Raw genomic sequence first — 14,066 nt, forward strand, 5'->3', positions numbered from 1 at the left:
CAGACATGTGTCAATCGACTCTACGAGAGAATGTGCAACAAAGCTCTTCATCCGTCAGAAGAAACCATTGCTCAGCTCTAAGATTCATGTGACACATCAATGTTAGAAGAAGAGGAATTAAATGCAGGCATAGAACTACGATCTTCCTTAATTATGTCCATACGCTCTCTGGTATGTAGAAGTTCATAAACAAAAGAAATGTAGCAATAAAGCCCTCTGCATACTAATGTGATTGTGTAATCATCACCATGACTGAGAGGATAAAGTAACCCTAACACAAGAGCCTTGTGTCCATTGACTGGGTCCGCTATGTTATTGGGAACCAGTAGAAGACGAGGAATAATTCACTACTACCTGATAAAATGTGTGCTTTGATTGTCGGGCCCTCTGATTGACAGTGGTTACCGTTGAAAGTGTAACACTTTTACACAGTGAATGGTGTTTATTATGCGCCATTTGATACTAGACTGCTGTTCTGAAATGATGTAGCGTGTGTCCTGTGCTATCATGAGACAATATCGAAGGAGAATTCTTACACGGTACGCGAAGTTCAAGTAGACTGGCGGTGTGTAGGGTCATCCGTGAACAAAGTGTCAGAAGTGTGCAACAGGGAGCCTTCCAAATTTACTTGATGCACATCTAGTAATGCCGGCCGGAGTGGCCGAGCGGTTAAAGGCGCTACAGTCTGGAGCCGCACGACCGCTACGGTCGCAGGTTCGAATCCTGCCTCGGGCATGGATGTGTGTGATGTCCTTAGGTTAGTTAGGTTTAAGTAGTTCTAAGTTCTAGGGGACTTATGACCACAGTAGTTGAGTCCCATAGTGCTCAGATCCATTTGAACCATTTCCTATATTGTAGCGCTAATTTAATCAAAGCAGAGTACAGCATTTAGAAACATTGTAACGAATAACAATTGTTCGAATATTGGACACCATCCAGCACATAGCTAAATTACTGGGTGGATGGAAATGCAGTCAGTGTATTTGCTACACAACTTAGCTGCTGTACCTAATGTCCAGTACACTACACCCAGTAAGTGCTGAAGCACTTGATGTATAGTATTACGACAAACGATCTATGGAAGAATGTCCCACATCTAAACAAAAACCCCACAAGCTGACGGACTGTGCATGGTGGAGGGTACATCGTACCTCTTCTTACAGACAACTGAGGAGCTGTGAATTCACTGTTACAGCTGGATACGCTGCATACACACACGCTGTACTAATGTGGAGTTACGATTTTTATTACAATATTACTTTTTTATTTAATTTCATATACAGAAAAATCATTCGTCAAGGAGAACGTTCTTATACTTACTTTCATATGTTAAAGTATTCCTTAGGTGGGGGTGGGGATGGGGAGAGAGGGCTTATGTGTATAACTTACACTTCCGGCTGAAAAGTAACGACAGAAAACTCAGAATAACTACAGTATGAATAGGTTTCCAAATGCGATTTATGTTGCTGCGCACACAGCGATAGTAACCACATGACAGTACTTTCACATTGTCTATGAGAAAAAATTTCCTCTCACATAAAATGACAGAAGCTGTCGCCAGTAGACTTCCCATCCTAAGAGATTACAGCATAGGGTATGTTCAACAATAGGACATCACACACATCCATGCCCGAGGCAGGATTCGAACCTGCGACCGTAGCGGTCGTGCGGCTCCAGACTGTAGCGCCTTTAACCGCTCGGCCACTCCGGCCAGCCAATATAGGAAATGTATGTACGGCTTTTCTCTATTAAAAATCTTTTCTTTTGATACTGAGCTAATGTTAAAAGGTATGTTTAATTGTTTCATTGTTCGCTAGGAGAATTTTTTCCTGTGGGAGCATAGAGTAGAGCAAGAACAGTGCGACGAGTTTATTACTCCAGCATTCGGGTTGGGTGTCACATCGCACTGCTACTCGCCTTGCGTGTGTCGCTTTACATACACACACATATTGTGCTGAATGTATGATGAACAATTACGACACTGTATTATTCTTTTCTTCACAAAAAATACACTCCTGGAAATTGAAATAAGAACACCGTGAATTCATTGTCCCAGGAAGGGGAAACTTTATTGACACATTCCTGGGGCCAGATACATCACATGATCACACTGACAGAACCACAGGCACATAGACACAGGCAACAGAGCATGCACAATGTCGGCACTAGTACAGTGTATATCCACCTTTCGCAGCAATGCAGGCTGCTATTCTCCCATGGAGACGATCGTAGAGATTCTGGATGTAGTCCTGTGGAACGGCTTGCCATGCCATTTCCACCTGGCACCTCAGTTGGACCAGCGTTCGTGCTGGACGTGCAGACCGCGTGAGACGACGCTTCATCCAGTCCCAAACATGCTCAATGGGGGACAGATCCGGAGATCTTGCTGGCCAGGGTAGTTGACTTACACCTTCTAGAGCACGTTGGGTGGCACGGTATACATGCGGACGTGCATTGTCCTGTTGGAACAGCAAGTTCCCTTGCCGGTCTAGGAATGGTAGAACGATGGGTTCGATGACGGTTTGGATGTACCGTGCGCTATTCAGTGTCCCCTCGACGATCACCAGTGGTGTACGGCCAGTGTAGGAGATCGCTCCCCACACCATGATGCCGGGTGTTGGCCCTGTGTGCCTCGGTCGTATGCAGTCCTGATTGTGGCGCTCACCTGCACGGCGCCAAACACGCATACGACCATCATTGGCACCAAGGCAGAAGCGACTCTCATCGCTGAAGACGACACGTCTCTATTCGTCCCTCCATTCATGCCTGTCGCGACACCACTGGAGGCGGGCTGCACGATGTTGGGGCGTGAGCGGGAGACGGCCTAACGGTGTGCGGGACCGTAGCCCAGCGTCATGGAGACGGTTGCGAATGGTCCACGCCGATACCCCAGGAGCAGCAGTGTCCCTAATTTGCTGGGAAGTGGCGGTGCGGTCCCCTACGGCACTGCGTAGGATCCTACGGTCTTGGCGTGCATCCGTGCGTCGCTGCGGTCCGGTCACAGGTCGACGGGCACGTGCACCTTCCGCCGACCACTGGCGACAACATCGATGTACTGTGGAGACCTCACTCCCCACGTGTTGAGCAATTCGGCGGTACGTCCACCCGGGCTCCCGCATGCCCACTATACGCCCTCGCTCAAAGTCCGTCAACTGCACATACGGTTCACGTCCACGCTGTCGCGGCATGCTACCAGTGTTAAAGACTGCGATGGAGCTCCGTATGCCACGGCAAACTGGCTGACACTGACGGCGGCGGTGCACAAATGCTGCGCAGCTAGCGCCATTCGACGGCCAACACCGCGGTTCCTGGTGTGTCCGCTGTGCCGTGCGTGTGATCATTGCTTGTACAGCCCTCTCGCAGTGTCCGGAGCAAGTATGGTGGGTCTGACACACCGGTGTCAATGTGTTCTTTTTTCCATTTCCAGGAGTGTATATTATGATGGTATCCCACTGCAGTGCTTTATTTAAAATAAATAGTTAGGATGGTTTGACTATTTATCTAGAATTATTTTTTTTCTAGCTCGCTGCATTGCTGCTGTTGTAAGATGGGATACCTGCTGACTGTGTATATAAGATGTTGGTGGCGTGTGTATGCCCTAATCAAGGACATTGCGACCGCAGTGCAAAATATTCATTTCTGATGCTAATATCTCAACTGCAAAGTTCCATCATCTGGACCTTATATGTGAATTGCTTCGAGCTGTGTTCCTAGGAATCCTTAATTCATGAGACGCACATGGAATAGCTTTGGAAGCATGCCTGTTGTACAATTCTGACATTTTGTTCATGGAAGATATTACATACTGCCAGTTCATTTAAACTTCAGCATTTTACTATGACAGCAGTCTTATGGCACAGGGCACATGATAAACTCCATGCGTTGTGTGAAGGCATTATACTTTCAACCATTACCACTACCACAATCAAAGTACATATTTTATCAGGTGGTAGTGAATCATTCCTCGTGTTCTCCCAGTTCGCAATATCAAAAAATGGTTCAAATGGCTCTGAGCACTATGGGACTTAACTACTGTGGTCATCAGTCCCCTAGAACTTAGAACTACTTAAACCTAACTAACCTAAGGACATCACACACATCCATGCCCGAGGCAGGATTCGAACCTGCGACCGTAGCAGTCCCACGGTTCCGGACTGAGCGCCTTAACCGCGAGACCACCGCGGCCGGCTTCGCAATATCATTGGTGGACTAATTGGTTACTGCAAGGCTTTTGTGATGGGATTGCTTCATCTTCTCAGTCATGGAGACGACTATACAGTTACGTTAGTATGCAGAGGGGTTATAGCTAAATTTCTTTCGTTTATATACTCCTACATACAACAGGGTGTATGAAGGCAGTTAAGGAAGATCGTAGTTTTGTGTCTACATTTAATTCTTCTTCTTCTTGCACTGGTGTGCAAAATGAGTCTTGGAGCTGTGCAGTGGTTTCTTCTGATGGGTGAGAAGCTTCTCTCCACATTCTCTGGTAGACTCGATAGACATATGGCTGATGGCTTTGACGCTAGTTTGCTGCATGTTGACTTGAAGAAATGGAACACATTAAATTCTTAAACGTGTGCTCTTGTAAATGAATGCACGCTCTCTCGTTAAACAGTGTAATTGTTCGTGGGAAGTCCCTCACTGTGACAGTATGTTCACCTAGTATCACTGTGTGAGAGAGAGTGTTTCCATGGAATAAAAGAAGAATCTATATTGAGACAATACATAGACTACTTTACTCATCAAAGAAAAATTTTACTTCAGTGTCGCTATATCACGAATTTTTTAATAATACAGTCGCTGGACGAAGCTCACGACATGACGATATCCCCACGCTGATGCATTTACAGGTGCTCTGGTGTAACTTGTAACTGAGCATAAACAACATTATTTGCTATAACATGATTAGCCCAGAATGAGATTTTCACTCTGCAGCGGAGTGTGCGCTGATATGAAACTTCCTGGCAGATTAAAAGTGTGTGCCCGACCGAGACTCGAACTCGGGACCTTTGCCTTTAGCGGGTAAGTGCTCTACCATCTTTCTTTTTTACCGTTTTTTTCCTTTATTAAAACAACCATATATGTACACAAGCACAAAACAAAATATTGAAGTGCTGGACTGATTCAACACGAATTGTATCCTACAATAGACTGAAGAACACATTTCGATATAGTGCCATTTGTAAGCTTACAAAATAGAACATAAATAGTAGCCTCTTCAGTCCAGACAGAGACATTGATCCGAAACGCAAACATATATATATAATTGATTGTCTTAATGGAATGACAGTTCTGTCATTTGATTCATAACCGTCCAAACTCAAAGTCATTTGGAGCACATAAACGGATAACAAGAGATGCACAGGTACATAAATTAATGAAAACGTCATAATGAAGTTAATTACACCGTTGAGAAGTCGGGAGTAGTCCTAGGAACTGGTATAACCCCTTACTCGTTGTGTATTTTGTTCGCTACATAGTCTTGCATGTGATTTGTGTCCTTACCGGCATCGAAAATTACCCTACGCCTTGTTTTTCAAAAATTATGTCTAACATGTTAGCAAACATCTTCCTGAAATTTGGGTAACGTTTCATCTTCCAGCGTGCCATTCTCATGTAAGCCTCGAAACTAATGAGATTATCTTCACTATTGTGGATGATGATATATGTCACAAACTGTCCTAACATCCACATCACGGTGTTGTTCTTGGTAGCGGGAAAATGTTTCGCGTCCGGCCAGAGCAGGATGTCGGTGCAGTGGCTGGCTGGGCTGCTGCGGGTAATCAGGCCCAGCCTCTGCTGCACCCATTTCGAGTTAATGAGATGACCGCCACAAGTGAAGCGATGGCGTGAGGTGTCGACCAGGCCACAGCGGACGCATTTATCACTGTCACTTAAACCGATTCTATGCAACCTTTCATTAGTGGGTATAACATCGTTTACCACTTTATACCATGTGGACGCCACTTCAGCAGTGTGGACGGTTAAACTTATGTTGTCCCAAACTGCCTTCCAATGAACACTCGGGTATTTAAGTTCAATAGGATTCCGGACTATTGGAGATGTCCATCTTTTTAATAACAGGTGAGTCGTCGGTAAATCCTGCGTGAAATAATGTCCATCAATATAGCTTACTTCAAGAAAAAACTGCTTGACATGTCGTAGTTTGTAATGTATTTTACCTACATCAATTGGTGGATGCGTATCGGTGGGTTGCAAGGTTCGGAAGAGCCAACTGGTTACGCTGAGAGGTTCCTTGTCCAACAAATGGGTGATTCGTTTAATATATAACGCAGTACACTTTCGGTTAATGTCAGGCATGTTTAGTTCGCCGGCCTGTCTGGAAGACGTCAGCGTGGTGTATTTCACTTTGAACAGATGCCCTTGCCAGATAAATCTATTAGAGATTTTCATCACGTGTTTGGCCTGCATCTTGGGGACTGGAAATAGTTGGGCCATATAGTACGCTTTACTGAATATATAACTGCTGAGGAGTCGTATGCGTTGGAGAATGTTAACGGACCGCCAATTGTTTTCATAGATGGCACCTTGAATTTTATTGGTGACCTGCTTCCAATTTTTTGCATTCATTTTTAGCGGGCATTTGTCGATAATCATCCCCAGAGTGGTGTGGTTTTCGACACGCTTCGCCCAAGGTATAACAACTGCGTCGAATCCTCGAATGTTGACAAAGGTGCATTTACCGGCGTTGATTTTAGCACCGGAAGCATGACAGTACTCGTCTACCGCGGTCTTGAGGGTTGATACGTCTCCGTCGTTGCGCAGTAACACTCCGACGTCGTCGGCGTAAGCACGAACCACGAAGGACGTCCCGGCGATCGAATGGCCTGCAAGTTTGTCATGAATAGAGCGTAAGAGCGGCTCGAGCGATAAAACAAATAACATCATGGAGAGAGGGCTCCCCTGCGGCACTCCTCTTTGGACCTCGATGGGTTGAGTAAGCTGTCCATTTACGCTGATTCTGGTTGTAATGCCCGTGACGAAATGTTGCACGACATTTATAACCCGTTGCTCAAAACCACACCGCTGCAGTAGCTGTAGGAGGTACTCGTGGTGGACGCGATCAAAAGCCTTGCAAAAGTCAATAAAAAGCAATGCGAGATTCACGTTAGTGACTGACGCTATGGCTATTCCATCTCTATATTCCGAAAGGGGCGTCATACTAGTGCGACCAGGGATGCATGATTGATGGTTGTGAATCACTTGCTTCAGTAACGGAGACAATCTGCTGTTGAATGCTCTGGCGGAGGTTTTGTAATCAAAATTGAGTAAAGTAATAGGTCGGAAGTTATCTAAGGTTTTTCGGTGTTTGTTTTTTGGTATCAATACAATTCGGCCTTCCTTCATTTCGACCGGCACGTCACTCTGCGACCGAACCGCTGAATCTTTCCATCAGTAAATGGGGTATGTTCTCCACTGACTCGGTTGTTTTAACCCCCTCCACTGACGGAATGACCCACTTCCCAATTCCGTATGTATAAAACCAATACGGACTTGTAGCTGTCACGCCTTTGCGCTTACTGCTACGTATTTTAACTGTAAATAGCTCAGTCCCAATGGTAAGAGGCAGTAGTGAATTCACGTAGTTAATATTTGAATCCAGCACAGCTGCCACAAGCTCAGCTCACTTTTACTCCACTCCTACCCTCGCCATTGCACCACATTAACTAGGTGCTACGTGGACCTTGCTAAATTCACTTGCGTATACATTTTTGACCGTTACTCGCCAGTATTTACCTAATGAATAGTACACTCCTAACCGGACTATTTCCCTAAGAGCTGTGATGATTGAACGGGTTCGATCCACGGCCTACAGTGCCCTACAGTTCACTCGGTAACACTGCCTACCTGACCCACTTAACTTGGTAGTGAGCTTATGTATCCAATCACCACTACTAGCAGCAGTGGATAATCCTATCAGCACGACGAGAGCAGCAGACTTACCGTCGAATCCTCCTGAAAATACTTATAACTACGGTCGCCAGCTCTGAAGGAGCAAAAGAATAAATCAATTTTTGGGCTCGTTTCAAAGTGAAATGGCTTGAGTTGAATTTAAACTTAATTCTGAATATTACTAATTCTGATCATTCTAGATGATTCTACAAAGCAAATACTCTCTCAATTTCTGTGAGGTGGCTTGGTAATTACTACCAAGACAGGTTATGCAACTTCGGTTAACAAAATTCTATCCTTCAACTTATTTAATGATTTTGGATATTACTCTTTGGACCATTGATACAGAATTAGTTAAGTGACTTTACTTGAAAGGTTGCTCAGAAAATTTTAAGTAACTGCAAATAGGCGACTCATTCTGGTGTGCCCATTGCTCTTTTCAACATTCTTATACGCTAAAGTATTGTACAACCAAAAGAATTATAAATGAAAGAGGCGATGGTGGCCTCAGTCTGATTTCACTATACTATGTTTGAGGTTACTACACTTTACAATGAACAACATGCGTCGTAATTTTACTCATTACTATATTCTGTCCTCTGCACTTGCATAAAAGAAAACTGGTATTCTCCTTTTACATGTATACAAAGTTCGACTTAACAATTGCAAGCAGTCTTGCCTTGGGTAGACGTGTCGGTGCTGGTGGTGAGATGCACGTGGCTAACGCAGCTCTTCACGCCTCATGCCCTTAATGGCGGCTGGAACTACGAGCTGTAGCACTCGTATAAGCCATAAATTCTGGGCGCAGGAACTCTTACAATCAGCCCCAGTGGCATAGAGGCGGCTTCGACAACCATTTGTCGCGTTCTACTCCACAAACGGCGGCGATATTCGCCACTTCGTTGTTGCACAATCACTTTTGCGTGAGCACAGTTACGCACGTCCGCTCACATCAACACTCCCCAGGCCATTCCCTTGTTCAGTCCCTGTGTCTCCAGCTACCTCTAGCTACGCTCGTATCACCAAGAGTGGGGGCGTTCCCCTACCACCTTTTTACCAAAATCATTTAGTATTTAAGAATATTTATATTTACTACCCTGGAGTCCATACCAGTCATAATAATTTACTACTAGCGCTTTACAACATTAAATTATACAGTAATAACTTATAATTACCAAGAAAAAGAATACATTTGACTCTGAGAGCTTAGTGCATTGTCTGACAGCGCTAATTCCCAGTTTCGCTAATAGATGGCATCAGGGTGCACTCCCTGGCAGTCTCACACAAGCGCGCCCGTTTCAGACGCGCGGGCTCCAAATTACTGTCAGCCCACCATCATTTCAGTTCCGTTACACATGCCCCACTTCTTATTGAAGTATCTTACAGTGATAATTCAATAAGAAGTCTCTCCTATAATGAATCTGAAATGTTCGATAAGCTTTTTACCAAGGGTTTTCCCTTTCTTACTGATACACCTCGATACTTATATTACATATTTAAAATGAAACACCAATTCTTTCTCTCTTTCCTGCTAAACATTACATAAATGATTTACATATATTCTTTCCAATTTTCTTACTTCTAAACACAGTACACTTTAAACATTTTTTTTTACAAAGTTTTAAATACACTTCTTTTATCTCAGGCAAGTAAAACACGTTATGCGCCTATTACTTTGTAGCCCGTCCTTTTCACTTTACCTCCTCACTTTTCTACCTCTTCCACAACATTTATTTACACCTCTATTAAGGCTTTCTTAGAAGCTCAGTCTTTCCCAGTCCGTTTAGTCTCTACTTAAACTAGAAGTTTCATTAGAATACTACAATATATTTTAGTGAGCATTTACCTTTCACATAGAACAAAAGAAACACAACTATTTACATATTGGTTTACTTTAATATTTATTTATATATTTATTTTCAATCTGGTAGAATTCGTGGTTCATACCTTTTGAGATCCACTATGTTTCTTACTCCCAGGCGTTTGCCTGTTAATGGGTACTCTAAATAATAAGCATTCACATTGGGTATGGACACTATTTTAAATGGTCCATTATATATATATTTAAATTTGCTGATCTTGTTATTAATTTCACTTGACTTTTCATGTGTTTTTACAAGAACGAGATCACCTATTTTGAATTTGGGATTCCTTACTTTTTCGTCGTGACGACGAATTCTCGCATCTGCTTGTTTTCTCATCTTGTCTTTTACTAAGTTCTTTTTACTATCATAATCTAATTCAACTCTATTTGGAAATTCTAGTAGGTCTTCTACTAGACTTTTACTTCTTGTCTTTTTCAGGATTTCTTCTGGAGTAAATCCAGTGCTCTCATTTGTTAATGAATTCATGATTTCTTCGAATTCACTCACATACATGCCCCACTTCTTGTGGTTACTATGGCAGTACGTCCTAAATAACCGACCTATCTCACGCATATATCTTTCTGCTGGATTGCTTGATGGGTGATAAGCTGAGATATGTACCACTTCTACCTGTTTCTCAGTTATCCCATCCTTCCACATTTTTGAGCAAAACTGAACACCATTATCTGATAGTATTCTCTTTGGCTTCCCTACTTTCACAAAATAATCACACACCATTTTATCATACACAGCTCTGGCAGTAGCTTTTCTCAAGGGATAAAGCTTTATATACTTTGAGAAAAGTTCAACTGCTACAAATATGTACACAAAACCCCCCATGGTTTTCGGTAATGGTCCAAAGATATCTACTGCTACTATTTCTAATACTTCATCAGGTTTTATTGATTGCATGGGCCCTTGATTAGTTGCATTTGTTACTTTCGCCTTTTGGCATAGATCACAAGATCTTATCCTCTGTGCTACCCTTCGTGCCATGTTGTTAAAGGTAATGCATTCATCTAACTTATCGGTACACTTCCGTGCACCACAATGGCCATATGCCAAGTGAACATAATCTATCAGCACTTCAGTGTGTTGTTCCGGCCAACATACTCTCCACTTCCCTGGATTATTTAATCTTTGAAGATACAGTACACCTTTATGTATTTTATATGAAGCGCTTATGTTAGTTGCGTCCGGATTGTCAAACTTGACCTTTACCGACTTGAGTGCATCATCATCACTTTGATATCTTCGCATATTCCGACATATTTCCCTAATTTTTTCTCTTCCTTCCGCTTTTTTGAAGTAATTCACCTCAAAAACATCTTCCCTATTCTTTACACTTTCTAGGGTCCCACATCCTTCCGGTAATCTCGACAAAGCATCCGGTACTGCATGTTCTTTCCCTTTAACATACTTGATCTCCATATCAAATTGTTGTAAAAACAGCGCCCATCTGGTCAACCTGTTATGTAACAATCTGCAGTCCTTCAAAAATATTAAAGCTTTGTGGTCTGTATGGACCACAGTCTTATGTCCCCATAAGAAAAGTTGAAATTTCCTAAAACCCCATACTATAGCTAAAGCCTCCTTCTCTGAAACTGTATAGTTTCTTTCGTACTTAGACATGGTTCTACTCGCAAATGCTATTTGTCTATGAGTTTTTTCCCCATCTATCATTACCTCCTGAAATATGGATACTCCCAATCCATAATCTGAACTATCTGTTGCCATGTGGAATGGTTCACACAGGTCAGGGTGCCATAACTTTATGTTTTTAGCCAAATTGTCTTTTAGCCGGTTGAATGCTGTTTCACATTCCTCAGTCCATATATACACACTGTTCTTCTTAAGTAGGTTGTTCAGATGTGGGCTATTGAACACCTGATCATCCACATACTTACGATAAAAGGAACAAAGTCCTATAAACGACTTTAGTTGTTTTTTATTCTTGGGAGCCGGACAATTTCTTATTGCTTTGACTTTGTTGGGATCCTTTTCAATTCCCTCTGGTGTTACTATGTGACCTAAAAACTTTATTTCTTTCTTCACAAACTCGCATTTTTTCACGTTCAGGGTCATTCCTCCTTTAATTAAAGCTTTGAACACCCTGTCGCATAACTCCATGTGCTCTTCCCATGCCCTTGTAGCAATTAACAGATCATCTACATAAACCGTGATTAGCGAACTAAGTTCACTCCGTAAAATTTTGTCTAAAGCCCGAATGAACACTGAAACGGAAGTATTTAGGCCAAATGGTACCACTGTGTAATGGTAGCATTTGCCATTGAATAAAAATGCCGTGTACTTCCTAGACTCCTCACTTAATGGGATTTGCCAGTATCCTGCCGTTAGGTCTAAACTAGTCATGTACTTTACACCATTAAACTTCTGCAATAAATTATCTATGTTCTCTGGACGATCCAACTCCCTCTTCACTACTTTATTCAGAGTACGAGCATCTGTCACTATTCGTACACTTCCATCCTTCTTACCTACTATCACCAATGGGTTATTATATGGGCTAGAACTCCGTTCAATGACCCCACATGAAACCATTTTATCTATTTCTTTTTTAACTGCTTCTTTCGTAGACAAGGGTACATTATATGGTGGTTTAAAGAAAGGTTCATGCTCCTCTACCTCCATGCAGTACTCATAATTTATCACTCGTCCCGGTTTGTCCGAAAATACCTCCTGATTTTCTTTCAGAATTTGCCATAGATCCTCCCTTTGGGCATCAGATAGTCCTTCCGTTTTATCCACTACATTTCGAAGGAGTGTCTCCTTATTTCCATCTTCAACTATCTGCCTCACCAGAAACCAATCGAATTTTTGACCTATTCCTGAATCATGATCATCTCTAAATTCTACCCATCTCAGCTGGTTCTCTTCCATTACTCTAGATGATTCAAATGGTATTTCTAATACCGCACTATCAACTTTACAAACTATTATCCCTTTGTCACAATCTATAATTACTTTTTGTTTTATTAACCAGTCAATGCCTAAAATGATCTCGGCACTGAGCTCTGGAACTACTAAAAATGCATTAGAAAATAGCTTGTTTTTTATCTTAAATTCCATCATCACTTGATGTTTAACAGGTTTACTACATTTCCCTGTCGCCCCTATCACTTTAACACCTGTTACTGGCATCATGACTACTCCTCGTTGCTCTTTGATCATCTCAAAAAATGCGTGCGAAATAGCACTTATTTGAGCACCCGTATCCAACAATACATATAAATCGTACCCACATACATTAATAGGTAGGATTGTTTGCATCCTATTGTCCTCTTTCATACTTTCTTTATCTTCCCATAATAAATCCTTTTCCACCGCCAAGTCTTGCCATATTATTTTTCCGGTTTTTATACTGACCATTCCATCCGGAGGTTTCTTTCTCCTTTTCATCCTAAATTCTTTCACCACTTTTTCCAATAGTCCTTCGTCTAGGCTCTTTAATGCCATCGCGTTCTCATTCGAATCTGTCATGCCTGAACTCTCGGTTGCGGAATCGGAAACTTCCTCTATTTCTTTTTCTCCCTGGATGCTTTCTGATGATTCTGACGATAATTCCTCCTCCTTAGAAATATGACCTTCTTCGGGTTCAAATAATTCTCGCAAATTATAATCCATTTCAATACTTTCCCTTTGTTGGATAGTGCATTCGCCACTCTTACTTTCATTATTTTCCCCTACTAATGGAATTCCAGTCTCACTCAACTCATTTGCTTCAGTACTACAGGGATCACAACACTCTTTCTCTTGGTTAGATACACTTTCTCTAATTTCTTTAAAAGAATCTTCATCACAGTCATGTACTCTTGCTGTCACTAGGTACACATCATAATCGGTATGGCTCTCTAACACTGTCATATTCGGGTCCAAATTAATCACTTGAGTGGAAGATCTTTCTAATAGTGCTGGCTGGCTTTTGAGCTGATGTATATATTCTGCATACGAGGCAATTTCTGAATCGGCATGCGTCTCTGCACTATGCCCCTTTTTCTTATCCACCCTTTCCTCTTTAATTACTTCTCGATGCGATTCGTCGACTATTCGTACGAACCTTTTACCATAAGTCACATCACTCCTCCCTTGCCCCTGCCTCTCTGCACAGTTGCCATCCCTACCGACAAACAACGCCTTCTCTGACTCTTCCTTCATCAATTCGTCACTCTGACCGCGAATTGTACTTATTTCATTGACGTGAGCCTTCACATCCGACCGATATTCTTTTCCTACTTCATTTCCCTTAATAACTCCTCCCTGCTCTCT

Source organism: Schistocerca cancellata, chromosome 4 (genome assembly GCF_023864275.1).
Source record: "Schistocerca cancellata isolate TAMUIC-IGC-003103 chromosome 4, iqSchCanc2.1, whole genome shotgun sequence".
NCBI classification, from domain to species: domain Eukaryota; kingdom Metazoa; phylum Arthropoda; class Insecta; order Orthoptera; family Acrididae; genus Schistocerca; species Schistocerca cancellata.